General features: G+C 33.2%; 1 protein-coding gene and 1 non-coding gene across 14 annotated transcripts in view; one reads left to right on the forward strand and one right to left on the reverse strand.

Annotated features, from left to right (window-relative positions):
* Positions 1-17,153, forward strand: part of Ih (hyperpolarization activated cyclic nucleotide gated potassium channel Ih) — a 191,621-nt gene that overhangs the window by 97,105 nt on the left and 77,363 nt on the right. The gene's annotated exons all lie outside the window — the stretch shown is intronic.
* On the reverse strand, positions 15,262-15,343 carry TRNAS-AGA (transfer RNA serine (anticodon AGA)). Its single transcript has one exon. It is a non-coding gene; the product is annotated as a tRNA-Ser (tRNA).

The raw sequence follows: 17,153 nt of genomic DNA on the forward strand, positions 1-17,153 counted from the left end.
TTTTTGTCCTGGTCAAAGGAAGCGTGGTTCAATGAGATAATTGTATTTGTTAAGAAAAGTGGGTAAAACGAGCAATAGTGTTTACAGAATAGTTCAGGTTGATAAAAAAATTAATAACAAAGACTATTTAATGTCTGTTAATTGTTTTCAACAAAATAGATAAAATAATAAAACGACCTAAAAATATCGGTATGAAGTACCATACAAGAATTCCACGTTTTAAAATTCATTTTTAACACAATACCTACCTACCTAAGTTTTAGAAGAATTTTCCAAAAAGCCCATATGCTATAGACTATTATAGGCACTAAATACAGCCTGTAATCAAAATACACGGAAGTATTTAAACACGTAAGTACTGAGTACTCCCGCATCAATGGAAAATATGCGTTTTTTGAAAAAACTAAGAATACGTGCACAAACGGCATGGAAAATGCCACAATAAATTGTGGATGCGCCACTGACTGGGCTTCATACACATTGTGTATGACAAAAAAAGCTTAGATCAGTTATTAATTTGTTGCAGTTCGACAAACGGTGCAGTGTAGCAGTATATTAAAAATCGTGTATTTGTTATTTAAATCGTTTAAAGTGCCAAACTTTACAAACGTGGAATTAACGGATATGGTGCTCGCGGTGCGGCGGGTGGCAACGCGGTCCAAGTCAAATAGTGTACCGGGACTACCGGGACAATTTCCAGCCAGGGTTGTACCTAATCCAAAAACGTTTACTTCCACGCTGCAACGGTTGAGAGAAACAGGGAAAGTTTTATCCAAGAACGGAAGATCGTAGCACAGCCTAAATCTCCGGATTTAAATCCTTGTGAACTTGTGATTTTTTTTAATGAGGGCAGCTGGTATAGACCTACCGAATGTATCGGCCAGTCAATAAATTCGGTAGAAGAACTTACTGGCAGCTAGTGCCCAAATTCGGGAAGATCGTGAAGTTTATTGAAGGATTCGTGCATCAATGGCGCGGAGGGCACAGGGCACAAGCCTGTATCACGCATCAAGGACAACGTTTTCAGCATTTACTGTGAATAAGGTACGATAAAAGTAAAAGTGTTTTGTTCGTTTTTCCGATACAAATCAGTTTTCGTTGTGGCTTTTTTACCATTTCACCTACGTTTGCTCTTCATCAGTGTCGACTACGGGCCGGAATGAGGTGAATTTTAAATTTTTGAATTTGCAATTTTAGTCAGTGCAAATCGTCTTCAAATGTGTTGGTGGTTTACGGCTTAAAATATTTCCGCTTAATTTGATTACACCCTGTAAAAACTCGTCGAACAAAAAAACGTTGTATTCAACTCGTTCGTGTGTAAATTGGGCCTTTTTTGGCACTCGTGGGCCTTTAAAACGCTCGTTTCACTCGCATTTTAAAATGGCCTACTCGTGCCAAAAAAGGCCCAATTTACACACGAACTAATTAAATAAACTACTATTTTTCATGATCTAGAAAAATATGTAAAAAATGGAAAACTAAAATAGTAGTTTATTTAACGAGTTTGTGTGTAAATTGGGCCTTTTTTCTTTTTTTGTGCGACGAGCCCCTTAAAGGCTCCAAATCGCTTAAAACCTTTAAAATTAGCTTGACGTTTCGTTTTGACAAGTTGTGACATTTATCAAAATCCGTTCACATAGGAGAAAATTCTCAAATTCTGACAGTGTCGAACAAAAAAAAAAAAAATTAATTATAATCTGTTTCAAGATCAAAAATCCACCAACACTGCATTCTACCACGAAAATACAACCGACAACGTCGCCAACTTTTGTTTTTTAATGTCAGAAAAAAGTGGGGTTATGAAAGAAAACTGTTGACAGTCGTTTTGGTCGTAGTTCATCGTGTTTTTTTATTCTCATTTTATTATTTCACTCAAAAGGTATGATATGGTAGCTACCACCTTTTGTACATAATAATTATTTTGTATTACGTAAGTAAACTCAACAGTTGTCAGTCAAATTTTGGCGGGAGGTTGGGCCAATCCAAAAAAATGTAACTTATTCTAGGGATTTCTTTTTTTCTGCCAACATAATTCAACAGGTGGTGGACTTTTGACTTTGAAACAGATTATACATGTAATATTTTCTCCAAAAATACATATTTTTACAGCATTTTATTTGCTTCCATACAGATTTTCAAAAAAATCTAATTCTTGCATGGAAGCAAATATCTTGTGACTGAACACTGATGTTGAGGATTGTACCAAGTACATACAATACCTATAAATGGAACGGAAAAGTTGTTACATATTACATCCTCATTTTCCGCTATAGAAATCAATGGGAGAGTTTTTATTCTCATAATTCTTTATTACGTGGGTGGTGGGTGAAAAACCACAAGAAATTATGCCACCTGGGTCTGAAAAAGCACAAAGCTATGAAATGATGATTAATTGACGATGGCAATTCATTAAATAGCAACATACAGTGTGTTGCAACTTGCAAGACTTGAACGTTTTGATATAACTAGACATATACCTACATAGCTGAAATACCTTAATAAAGAGTAGTAAGTACTTGTTAATTTGTTATTTTACATTAACTGCTACATCTTTATTTAGAATATTTATTGGCGAATATGTTCTGAATGTATTAATTCTGTTTAATGAAAGTTAAGTCAAATCGAAACAAATTCAACCACAATTTAAATTTTGAAATTGCCATCTCGGCACATTTTTACGATGCAGGTCGGTTTAGATGAGCAGATCCCAAACGTGATTAATTCAGATTTAAATTGCTCAGGGTAATATAATAAAACTAAAGCATCTACACGCATTGCGACATGAAAATTTGATGTGGTTTGCGTGGTTTAAAATTGTTTCTTCAAAATTGATGATGGTGGATGCTGTTTTCTCAATGACTCTTGGAAATTATTCCCACCCATTTATACAGGGTGTAACCAAAATAGGCGGAAATATTTTAAACCATAAACCACCAAGACATTTAAAGACTATTTACACTGATTGAAATTGCGAATTTAAAAATTCAAAGTGAAATGGTAAAAAAGCCACAACGAAAACAATTACCATGCAAGAAATTTACCACTGATACTGAATTGTGTCGGAAAAACGTATGAGTAGAAAGCACTTTTAATTTTAGCGTAGTTTTAGCTGTAAATGCTGAAAATGTTGTCCTTGATGCGTGATACACGCCTGTGTCGTCCGCGCCATTGATCCACGGACCTTTGAAAAAATTTCACGATATTCCCGAATTTGGGTACTACTGCCACGACTCGTCCAGTTAGTTCTTCTACCGAATTTATTGGCTGGCTAAAGACCAGCTGTTTTAAATGCCCCCATAAAAAAATCGGTAATTGTTCACTTTAACTACTTCTGGAATTTTCGCGTTTTTTCTGGCTAGACAGCCTCAGGCGTCCTCCTACATCGTTTCCCATCAGTCAAACCTTGTGCAAATGAAAATTTTCCTTACCCTTTAGTTATACTAAGACTTGGCGCGACCTTGAAACACAACAAGAGAGAAAAAAATGCATTTGCACAAGGTTTGAATGGTGGGAAACGATCTAGGAGGACGCCCTGAGGCTGTCTAGCCAGAAAAAACGCGAAAATTCCAGAAGTAGTTAAAGTGAACAATTACCAAAAAATCACATCAATCCGGAGACCTTGGTTTGGCGGTACTTTTGGTTCAACCACCCGCTGGGAACGATCTCTGCCACGATCTTCCGTTCTTGGATGGAACTTTCCTGTGCCTTTCAATCGTTGCACCGGGGAAGTAAACGTATTTGAATTAACAACCCTGTCTGAAAACTGTTACCGGTACAATATTTACGCTTGGATCACGTTGCCACCCGCCACACCGTGCACAAGCACCATATCCTTTAATTGCACGTTTGTAAAATTTGGATTTTAAGATTTAGTAACAAATACACGATTATTAATACACTGCACCGTTCCTTTTTGTCATACAAAAACTGTATGGCGCCTGTAAAAAGCGAGAGTACGCTTTTTCTTTACTATTGCTTTTATGTTCGATTGCATTATTATAAGTTATGATTTAAGATATCCTTTATTGTCCATGAACTAGCTCTTTATGGACGGCCCCCGTAATGATAGTGAAACGGCCGCTTGTCAATTTTGGATATTACTCAAAATGAAAGTCAAAATAACTAAATTTCATAATTTTATTTAAATCAGAAAAGAATAGAATTAATATAAAACTTTACAGTAAAGATTCTTTGGCTTTTGCTGCAATTTCTTAACTTAACTTAATTCGTACATATGTAATTAGGCTTTGTGAACTCGCCCTATTTATTGGCCTCGCTCGCAAGCTCGCTCTGTCATAAACTGTAGGGCTCGTCCACAAAGACCTATATTATGTACTTGTTACATAATGGGTATTATTATTTCAACTATGAAACCAAGACAGTGGCGCGTCCACAATTTATTGTCTAAATTGCCATTTGTTCACGTATCCTTCCGTTTTTCAAAAAAGGCATATTTTTCCATTGATGCAGAAGTATTCAGTATGTACTTTAAAAACATAGCGTACAAGTGCTGAGAGCGATTTTTGTAATATTTTCCTAGTGTAAATGCCCCGCTATAAACTGTTTCTAAAGTCAATTCAAAGTCAATTTTTGCGGTCAAGTGTTTATTAAGTCAGAGTACTATTATTATTATTATTATTATTATTATTATTATTATTAAGTAAGAGTCGAATTACTCAAATTTATCGGGGTTCGTGGGAATTCTATTCTGAACATGTTTAAGTAACAATAATAAGAATTAATAAATAAGTGACACGTGCTGAGCAATAATAAACCAATTTGAACGAAATTCAAAGCAATCGAATTAAAGCAACAGGTGGTGTTTTTTTTATTTTTGAATGGACTATAGGCAACATGAATTTCATACGCTACCTTCCTTCTAGTTTAGTGATGATTCGGGCTTTTGTCAGTTCTGTGAAGTGTTGAGTCGTTAATATTTCAATAGTAATTATCAAATTGAAGAACAAAAACTGTTTTGACATTTCCAAAGTTCAAAATGTATTAATGTAGCCATGGAAACAAAGCGAACATTACATGGGGAAATATTAGGTGTTCCTACGGAATTTTTTTGAAATCAAGTGTACGTGTTTAAATATTTTCGTGTATTTTAATTACAAGCTGTATAATTTGGTGTGGCAAAAATTACTTAAGTGACCTTCTTTACCAAAGTGTAAGCCTTAGCAAAGGTCAGTATAAATCGAACGAAACAATTTTTAAAAAATAACGTTTTCACGCATTAAACAAACGTCACGACAGTGTCAATTTTATACATGCCTAATAAAAGATTTATTTCCAGAGAGAATAAAAAGGCATGGCATATAATTTATTCTCCATAATCGATAAATATCAATGGATCATGCGCTGAATTAATTCTCATAATAAAGAGTGGTGATAATGTGATATAATTGTGTCAAAAATAAATTACTCCCTAGAATTTAGGGATATTCGTTACTAGGTTGCCATACATTTGGTTAGGTTGGAGGCTATGTGGTTTCTGGTGACAAACAAAAGATATCGTAACCGTAAGGTAGCGAATTCCTTGTAACAGTTGCATATGGCTCATTTCTCGCTAAGTTTCACAATCAATTTTGGTTTCGGGCGGCATATTTAGTTGGACTTAATCTCTCAATTCATAGTAACCAACCTTAGGCATTCAAAATTACTTTTGAAAATTCTAGTTACGTACAACATGACAAACGTTATTTCCCTAAAATTTCGAATTCTAGGTAGTAATTTATTTTTGACACGATTATCCACAAAATCCAAAATGGCATTTTTGATGATATGAAAAAAATCTGAAACAGCTTTATTTGGAAGTCATTTTAACAAACTATTGTTTCTATTCTTTGATTTGTGAAAATTTAAATCGAAATTGTTTTATCTTTTACAAGAGTCGTTCCACCTGTTCGGGGACACACTGTATATAAATTTACGATTATCACAAATTCGTAAATCATGAATTAAACTTTTAAATATCACAACAACAATAGCTTTTGTCAAAATGTCACATTTTATTTTTCAATAATCCTTTACTACATTATTTTCATTGTCCTAGTATTTTAGCGCGCTTGAACTATCGTAAATTCTTACTGCAATAAAATTTTTATTGTATTGGCTGGACATGTTGGGAGTACGTATTGTGAGCTTACTTGTTTACTTCAATAGTTTTACAACAATATTTCAACTAACAATTATATTTTCATCTCACATTCTCTTAAAATAAAATACAGTATAATCAACAAAAAAGAGATAAAGGGCGGTTATGGAAAACAAAAGTTCTGAAAAAGTACGGCGCAGCTTTAGTCAGACAAGTGAGAATTTATTCCGTCGCACGTTGTCAGAAATATTGTTTTACGAAAAATACAAACACGCCCTTTATCTCTTTTTTTTTTTGTTGATTATGTTGTATAACACCTAATATTGAGTGATTCAAAATGATTGTGGATAAATATTGCAACTATGTACGAAAATGTATGTAGCAACTCTATGTAGCAAGAGTTGTCATTTCTTTGACAGTTCATAGTCGCGTAATTTTGAAAATTGTCAAGTCAATGTGCAATGGTATAAAAAAAATCAAATGCACGCCTATGAAATGTCATTAAAATGTCAACTCTACCCCACCCACACAGTTTCCACATACATTTTCGGACGTAGTTGCCATACTTATCCACAATCATTTTGAATCATCCAACACTTACCTATTTATTCAAGTCAACCATAAAAGCTGTACTCAATAAAGATCTACATATGTTATCTGATCTAATAGATTAAAACGAATTGCATTATAAACCCATTCAGGATGTAAACTGCTTCTGGCCATTCGTTCCATTACAATGCTTGGCATCAAAAGTATAAGGATTATAATAATGTAATTCTAAATAAACCAGCATCCAAAACAGAAAGCATTTTCGTAATGCTAAAAATTATAAAATTACTAGAACAAAATAACCCTTTGTTTCCAATCACTTAAGAAATTATAATTATAAATTATACCAGAAAGTTGTTTGGAAAATGACAGTTACAAGTTATATTTTGATAGAACAATTTTAACTGACATTCATATTAAGCATAACAGACCAGACATTATAATTTTAAATAAACAACAAAAGCAAGCATATCTTTTAGATATAGCTGTTCCAAATTCACATAATATAACACAGACATATAACACAAAAATTAATAAATATTTAGAGCTGTCCGTTGCTATGAGAAATCTTTGGTGTTTAGAAAAAATTTCGATTTTACCACTTGTAATTTCAGCAACGGGAATAGTACCGCAATCTCTTTTTAAAAATTTAAAAATTTAAAAATTCTGGATTTAGATAACACATTGGTAATTGAAATTCAAAAAGGTATATTATTATACTCATATCACATCGTGAGGAAGTTCCTTAACATTGACACAGAACATAATACACAACAAAGTCAAAATGCGGAGGCAAGACGCCGGTAATTATGTTGATAAGCACTGCACTATTACTTGATAGTAATATCCGTAATAGTGTATGTACTCCGGCAAAATTGCCGTGCCGCCGGGTGGAGGTGGGATAGTTCTTAGAAAATTATACTTTACAAAAAATAATTTCACTGTTGCTGTTCACAATCATAATTATGATAACAACTACAGACCAATGAAAAACTAGAGAAAATTTGCAAAGCAACTGTCACTAGTTTTGACATTACTAGTTTTATTTTGGTGCAATTATATATACCCAGTAAATAGTTACAGTAAGTGCCACGAAGGTAAGCGTAATGGATATTGAAACTAATTGTCGCCAATTTTTCATCGAATGCGTCCATTTGGCAAAAAACCGACCCCAGAGATTTGAGGTTAAACACAGCTAATGATCTGATTGGTCAAATTATTTAATTATACGTAAAAACCTTGAAGTTTGCAAAAATTTTATAATTATAAGTGAAACACAAATGAAGCACAATTTGTTAAGTATCATTTTCTAATTATAATTTAATTGTGCACACCGTCGTTCACAACTATGGACCAAACTTTGTTAATTATAATTCGTAATTATAATTTATAATTATAAGTGATTGGAAACGAGGGGTTAGTATGTAGATATATGTACAGTCGCGAACAATAAATTTTGGTCGTCAATGTCATTCTTTGACGCAATGGAAAATGCTCCATTATAAAATATCATAACCTATCATCATGCCATTAACTGTCCTTTTTTCTAATTTTTTTTGACACTTTGTTGACGTGGGCATAATCAGGTAGGGAAATTTTCTTAATTTGTGAAAATCTGACAAAATTTTGAAATGACCAAAATTTATTGCTCGCGACTGTTCATATAAATGCTTAAGAATTTGGAACCGCCGGAAAACAATAATAAAATAACTGATAGGTAATTGTGTTTTTTTTTCACACAAATTTACTGTTTTCTCCTTCAAATTTTACTTGTATTATTTAAAAAGTGCAAAAATATTTTCCACAACCAATCAATGAGAAACGTGCGAAAACTTAATTATTCAACTTACATTTCACATTTCATTGACAAAAGTAGTACGAATGTTTATGAACGATAGTGGCATGCAGCGCGATCTGGTCGGTGTATGCCAAGGTAACATTTATTGATCGGAAAGTATACTACGGCTCCATCTGGAATTTGCAGGATGCACTTCTCTCAAGCATTTCCGGTAGGAATTTTCCCAGTTTCGAATTGTGGACACTAGAGGAAGGCCTCTGAAAGAGACAAATACTAGATAAAAACGGATTTTTTTTATTACGAGTACCGATTTATGTTATTATTATTATTATTATTATCTATGTATAATAGTCACTATTCTTTATAACTCAATCAAGTTCCTCCTCATTGGTTACGCAAGTTTTGCAGTGAATAGGGATCAAAGGATAGAGACAATTCTCATACTCGTATGTTTAGATTTTCATAATCAAGTTAAAATTATTATTGAAAATGATGAATGATAGGTCCAGTGTATTTCAAAACAATACATTCAAAAGTTCGTTGTAGTTATTAAATAAGAAAATATTTAATGAAATCACATTGATCCAATCAAGTTTGATTGATTCCTTGAGCAAAGCATTATAAAGTTAAAATCTTACACAATTCGTGAGTTATTTTTATTTTCAATCCTGAAACTAAACATTGTCTAAATTGTCTAAAACATTTTATAACACAATGAATTTCGACAGGACATTGAAAATCGATACTAATTAATTAAATTCATGATGTGATATAATTAATCAACAAAGCTAACAACTTAATTAACTCGCAGTTTTTGTTTGTGAATCAATTTCTTGTTTAGCCTTTAGCATCAAGTTTTGATTCCCTACAGAACAAGTTGGATTCGAAATTTTCCGTAATTCCCATATGAGAAAATCTATCCGTCGGTGCTGAATGGTGCTAACGGCCTCAGAAGATATTTACACGTCACAGAACTTTATTAGATTTTCACCACCACATTTTGTGTTTATTTCTTTTTCATCTAACTTATTTTTAAAGAATAAACTATATGTGCATAATAGTTTTGCTTTTGATAATTTAATTTTGAAAAAATAAAGCATAAGTTTAAATTATAGATATTATTAATAACAGTGAAAACAATTTTTATTTTATATTCTTTTCCGAAGAATCCAAATTGAAAATAAATCATTGCAAAAGTAGGTAATTTGAAGGAAAATCTTTTTTATTTCTATGTAATTTTGATAAAAACATTTTTAATCGATACTTCAAAATAACGACATTAGAAAAGTTTTAAATTTATCATTTTTTACATTAAGAAAGAATTATTGTCTTGATGAGAATCCCCCGGTGAAAGACTGAGCACACTAGAATGAAGATTTAGATTCCTATATCTTACACTAGTGGTAGTCAATGTGGTTTTAACGACTTTCAAGTCGTTAAAGGGTGATGCATCAAAACAGAGAGACTTAAAAAGTCTTAAAGAATTTTAAAAGCAAAATGAAATACCAAAAATGCTCGAAGGTGTGAATAAGCAGTAGAATTTATCATTTACCGTACATTATACCCATTTTATATAGGTTGAACTTTGGAAACAATGAAATTTAATTTGTAGCTGACTCACCTCTTATAAACGACCATTTTTAAGCTTCATACATCTAAATTTTTGTTATACATTTTATGACTAACGGGATCATAATTATTAGAATTTGATTACGACCGCATCGTAAAATTGCATAACGAATAAAATTAACAGGCTAATCTAAGTGTTACTTTCAGTACCGAGACGTAATGCGTTTTTAATAACCAAGAAATGTGTGGTTTCCGCAATTTTTTCATCTGCAAAAGCCCAAGGAAATTTTATCGACCATTGACAATAACAACTTCAGGTCGAAGAAGTTTCCTGACTAATAACCTTACATCAGTGCAATAGTAAGAGTAATCAAACGGCGAAGTGCCATTGTATTTTATGGAGCACCGAGAGGGAATCGAATTCGCGACCTCTACTTTTCTAGGTCAGTGTTCTAATCACTCAACTAGTAGCTACCAGAATGGCCTAGAAAGTCAGAGGTCATGAATTCGATTTGATTTTTCGTAGAGGTAAAGAAATTTTCCTGAAATTGTTCCTTTGTATCAAGACGTGCAATAAGTTATATGTATCATAAAACTACTAAATGTTAAGGATAATTTTATCGACTTTATGATTAACGTACGTAGTTTATCTGATCGTAACAACATGATTTACTTGCTGCACAATTGTTAAATGGTTTAAGGTCTTGATCTGAATTATGTTTTTGTCCTTAAAACTCAATATGTGACAGTAGATTAATGAAAAAGTATCTGTCAGCGTAAGAAATATTTTTTGGATTGTCACTCAATCGTCAACAATATTTCTCAAGAAAACAAATATTTTCTAACAACTAACTTAGTTCCTAAGTTTTTCAAAATTAATGAATGAGCGGAGTCGCAGATTAATTAACAATTTGAAATAAGGCTAATACAGCGTGATCAAGAATAACTGAATCTGTTGGTAACAATGAAAATTCGAATGATTTTGGTACCCCTGTAATCTAAACGCATTTTCGGTTGTTAGCTTTGACAGTGCTGACGGGCAAATTTGAAATTTACCATCAAAGGTTCATTTTCGTAATAACATAAACATAACCGACATACATAACCTCATTTTTTTAAATGTCGTGTCAAGTTAAAACATCCGGTCAGTGCCAATTACGAGACAAAAAAACACCAATATTTTTCAGTTGGTTTATTGCCACAGACTCAGTCATTGTTGATCACGCTGTATATCAATTATTATTTTATAGCTGCTAAATAACATCAAGAGATAAAAATAAACATTAATGTCCCATCCAGCTGTTTGGCTTTTAATGCAAAATATCACATGCTTGCTCTTGCTGTACACGGAGTTGTAATAAAAATTATTATCATTAGTTTTCTATAAATTTTTAAAAGGGATGCAAAGTAAAAACGATTTTAATCGAAGACGATTTAAGAGTTATGCAGTGGTAGAGCTTTTGGCACGGAAGCACTTTCTGAAAGAACTTTTACAACTGCTACAACGAATTTAAATCTGAGATGCTTCCATTTGACGACAATAAGGATAGATCAGTTTCTGCTGTTAGTAAAGAACAAATACCAGCTGTTCAAAATACTACTATCTTGTATAGTCACTTGGGCGTCACCAAACCTCGTTATTGCTGGGTATACTAGATGTAACAGATGCTTAAAAAAGAACCAAGAAGAAAGTTGGGAATTTTTCGCAGATCCGAATACAAAGCTATCTAGATAGAAATTTGGGAAAGAAGACTATGACTTGTTTTTTTTCCAAAATCTGGACCAATGTAAATGTTTCTTTGATGAATCACCGTACAATTAATACAGAATGGAAGACAACATACCTTTCAAAAAGATAGAATAGATAATAATAAACGCATCCGAAGAATTGAAATAAAAGTATTTAAAAAAATCAAATTACTTTGAAAGAACTGTAGGTACTCGTACATTCTACGTATTACTTTTCCGAAAAATGTCATTCTTCAAAATATATCAGAATTAAACATTCTTGGAAGTAAAGGAAATGCTCATCATATTTTTTATCTTAGTTATATTGATAATTTTGTATAAAATGGAATATATGCATTCAGACTTCGTTCATTTTGTTTGTTCCATTCTACGTTATTTACTCCACAATATTTAGTAACCGTGATGTGAACGGTGAAATATTTATTCAAATTTAAGAGTTAATTTACTTAAGAGTAATGCATTTAAGAAGTCTTGTATTTATTTATTATTGTGTAATAATAACACACGAGTATTAATCAAGATCACAAGAAGTAAGTATAGAGTGATCAAAGAAGACAAATTAAAAGTGCTACCTCATTTTTTATTTTATCAAAACGTCTGTCTTAGCTTAATCCTACACATATGTAGGTATACCTGCAGCTTTATAATGGTTAATAATAATAATTAATCTTCAATTGTAAAATTCATTTTACCACTTATTCTAGGATAATTGTTGCTTACAATTACGTAAACTTTGCCGAAAGCGAAAACTTTTTTTCAAGGTTAACATCAACACCGTTGCTTATAAACTGACGTTTGTTTTACATTTCACCGAAAAATCTGCTTACCAGTGGCGTCGCGTTTGGTAATAAAGCTGGTAAATTACCCATTCCTACAATGTAAAATGTTGCTATTGTTTATTTTATAAATTTTCTCCATTATCAGATCATAATAATAAAATGCACAATTATAATTCCAACATCTAAAATTAATGAGGAATGATTAATAAAGTAGTGTTTGAGACCACAAATTATCTACACCCATGCATCGAACGCTTATTTGCATAGGATTCCGCTACGACGTGACTGATAATAATTTGCAACGCCTGCTCCGGTTTGTTTTCTTTTTGATGATCACTTTGTACCTACACATATTCTGTGTTAAAAAATTAAATGGTATGTATTATGTTTGTTCATTAAATGAGAATATGTACCGCTTTTATTTATTATTTATCACTAAAAATAATCTTTTACAAATTAAAAAAAAAGAATTATGTCTGTTTCAAGCGATTGATAAAATAGGTATTTATATGAAGGACACACAACTAAATTCCTGATAAACATTGTGGGCGTTATGCATTATACCTAATGTTATGTAGGTATCACTTCTTTTCAGAACAATCTGTGTAAAGCTTATCAACAATTTATCATTAGATCTATATCCGCCCATTAATTTGACAAGTACCACGTTGCTATAAAAATTTCAATTAACATGTTAACCCGACGTGTAATAGAGAAACTTTTATGATAATGTAAACAATTTGCGTATGTAGCTATATGTGACATATAGGTATTGATCAAAGTACTTGCAACCGTTTTAACTCTTCAATGAAACGTGAAATGTAACTCATGAATCACAATTAATTACAAAACATAGTGTAACTCTAAGGTTCAAAATGACAGACCTACTTACGAGTACAACTGATTAAATAAAAGTAAACGAAATCGAAATTTACATTCTAACACATTAGTGAGCTGCATTTCACTTGAAACCATGGACTAGTTGGGTTGATACATTATTCTGTTCCAACCTTCAGAAACCCAACTAACACAGTAGCGAAAATGAGAAAGTTTGGTTTTAGATTTCCTGTGAAGAGAACCGTATTTGCAGAGGTTAGGTCAACAACGACAGAAAATTCGATGAATTCAAACGGTGTTGTTTTAGTAAGCTCTCCTGTATACGTAACGACATTCAAACAAATATTATGTCTTAGTGGCGAATCCAGTCATGTCTCTGGCAGAACTGGTGGTTGCTTCAATTTTCAGCGACATACTCGTATATTTGGCGGAATCATTTTTCATGAAAAACATTTAAAACATCTTTATCTTGCTTAGCTTCTGCGGTTATCTCGGAACGAATAAATCAAAATTATAATTTATATTTTGCGATCAATGCTGACAGAGATAAATGAGGTCGCTTCAATAGTGACAACAGCGGAAACGATTTCATTGCCAATGGCAGGCAATTATACCAGGTTGATTCATAAAAAAAAGAAGAACGCGTACCCAACAAGTACAATGCTGAAAGCTGAAACATGTGGAGCTGAGGCCATTTCTCTGTGGTATACAGCGAGGCCGTTTAATATACAGAACAAGATCATGATTTGCATCGAATCTCGGTCAGGGTTACATGGGAATCGGTGGCAGAGTGGAGACACGTCTTCCTCATCTCAACTTCCTTGACAGAAACTTGCTGGATTCTCTTGAATAATTTAAATCAATTAATATTCATGCTGATCCTCACATAACCACAGGGGAAATAAATCGCAGGGATCTCTTCTGACTAGGCCATTCTTTTTAGTGAATGTAGGTAGGGAATCAATTGGAGCGGCCGCCGAACGTCTCAAGAGTATTTGTGACCCCACCTTTATTGATTAGCTTTTTGTCGAAAGGTACAATGCCTATCTCAACCTCTTTATCATCAAGGCATTCAATTTTTAATAACTCGCCGGCTCCGTTCAATGAAAACTTCAAACCGTCGACCAGCTCCGATCTTCGAATTGATTCCTCCGACTCCCGTCGCTCTCACGGAAAATAAACAATTTATCTGAGAGCAGTTCCAAACTCTTGAAATTTACGTCCATAAATGTGAAATGAGGTTTGTTCTGCCTTCTCACGTGAGTTTTACAATTGCACTGCTCGCTTAAAATAAATATCAAGCGGGTTTCGTGGAAAACTGTTCTGCAAAAAGTGAAAAGGTCATTCACGATTCCAGCTGGAACCCGCACTAACCTACCACGAAACCGTATCAATTCTGGTTGGCGGAAAAAATTGGCTGAAATCTTGAGAACCTGTTCCGCAATCGCGCCATCATCCAAAATGTAGACGTCCAAGATGATTTACAAACAGACCATTAGTTCACTCATGGTGCAAACACAATTTAATCCGGGAGGCAGCGACCGGATGTTATCGTTATGGGAAGCAGTGGCGCACAGGTGGGGACATCTATCATTCAGAAGGCTCCCGAGGGACATTCCCTAGCCGTGACGTCATAACAGTTCAGCCGACTATCGGATCAATTCAAATGGCAATTTCTAGTTCGAACCAAAATTCAGGTCTCGCCGCAATCCATTTGCCGAGAAACGTTATCCCATGAAAAAATAATAAAATGCAAGTTAAATTCCGCGGCAGTTCAAGTTTCTCTGGACTGTGAAAAACCAATCTGCATGTGTGTCAATTTTTAAATATAGGGATCGAGCGAGACTGTGAGCGATTAAAAAATCTAATAAAAAAAGTTTCAGCGCAGTCGGTAGGATTCGAACCTACGCTCCCAGAGGGAATCTGATTTCTAGTCAGACGCCTTAACCGCTCGGCCACGACTGCTTGTTAAGTAATTGTTTTTTGAATGATCGGACTAAAATCCTAACCTAATTTATGGTTATTAATAGGTATTTTTCTAATAATGTATTCCTTTTGATTGAATTACTTGGCAACTGGTGTTACAACCAATAAATTAAGAGTAAACACTTTCAACAAGTCCATAAAAGTTGACAACATTATGAAAATTAGGTACTTATTGATCAATTTAAGGCGTTCGATGAATAAGAAACGAGATCTACATAAATTTAAGTTTGAACAGCCTCCGAGCGGTGGATAAAAAAGGTCATTTGAATAATTTGACCTGACTCAAAGTTTGCTTGTGCAATTTCAACTAACCCCAAGGTTGGGGTTAATAAATTTCACGCACGTCTTCCACTTCTTATTAAACCGTTACCTACTTCCGAATAGACACTTCCTTTGAACTGTTGAACATGTTGCATTGGAAAAAAGAACCAAAAATGTTGTGTCCTCTGTGTTGCATCGTGCATGACAACACAAGAGAATAAAACAAATTAGAATTTTTTACAACGGAAACAATCATTTTTCTTACAATTTAATTTCGCTTCAATTACTACAACTGGACAATATTGATTCGGAGACAGAGACGATCAGTTATGCTCATGATCTTAGCAAAAAACTGTTCCTAACATGGCACCGTTACTACTTTTTATTAATTTTAAATAATTGTAAAAATGTTCAGTCTTGTTCGTCGATGTTGTGTGCTTTTTCTTAAACAGCTAGGTACATATGTCATTAGTTGATTAAATTAAGTGTTGTCGCACGTAATAATTCAAAGAAAGTGTAAACAACGTACAAAAACTAATCTAATAATAATGAAAAGCCAACAAATAATTTCTTCATATGTTTTTACTTTTTATGCAATAGTGAACATAAACATAACTACAAAATTTTGTAAATTGTCTTTTCTTGTGCAAACAACAGATTTCTTTGACACCATTAACTAACTCGTAATTGTAATTATTATAATATTTTAATAAAATTACAACAAAAGCAAAAAAAATTTAAAACATTTGTTTTTCAACTTCAGCAGCCGTTTCAAAAGACTTAAAAGTTAATTAAGCCAGAAAATCAGAAATGGTAAAGACAACAAGACAACAAATTAATTGTACAGTATTGTATTTAAACGTACTTAAAGGTACTTTTGTTAAGTAAAAACTATAAATGATCAGTAAAAAAATACAAATGTGCAGGAAATGCAGGAATGTTTAGTAGGAAAATAATAGTAGATACCGAGGTGGGAAGTGTTTCATTTCTGTCGAGAGCTAAGATAGTTTACCAAGGCGTAGCCGAGACAGGAATGAAACACATTCCCACCGAGGTTTGTATACTATTTTATTCGGAATCATTACATTTTTAGCAAATAAACAATTAATTTGATGCACTTTCATTTCTACTGTTTTTCGACTTTCAGTAAGTACGCCACTGGAAAAACCTTATAATAGGGCGGAAAGTGGCCTATTATTGACCAAAAGAGGGAAGTAAAGATAAAAAGGAATGGTTAACTTTCCGCCCTCGTATAAGATTAGGAATGTGCATATTACAATACGATTCCGAATAAAAGTAATTGTTTGTTACTTTGTGGTTATTTTATGCTCCTGTCAATTTGACAATTTTTAATTTCTTTCACATAACCTTTCGAAGCAATTGTCAACAAATTTGAAACATAATAGTCATTTATGATCAATTCAAATTTGTTTCTGATCCTAGCTCAAATATACGTGAAGTTACCAGATAATGACGTCATCGCAAAAGGGTAAAAACTGGACTATAAATAGGACAATAGGAAAAGTGT

The sequence above is a fragment of the Tenebrio molitor genome, chromosome 2 (genome assembly GCF_963966145.1).
Source record: "Tenebrio molitor chromosome 2, icTenMoli1.1, whole genome shotgun sequence".
NCBI classification, from domain to species: domain Eukaryota; kingdom Metazoa; phylum Arthropoda; class Insecta; order Coleoptera; family Tenebrionidae; genus Tenebrio; species Tenebrio molitor.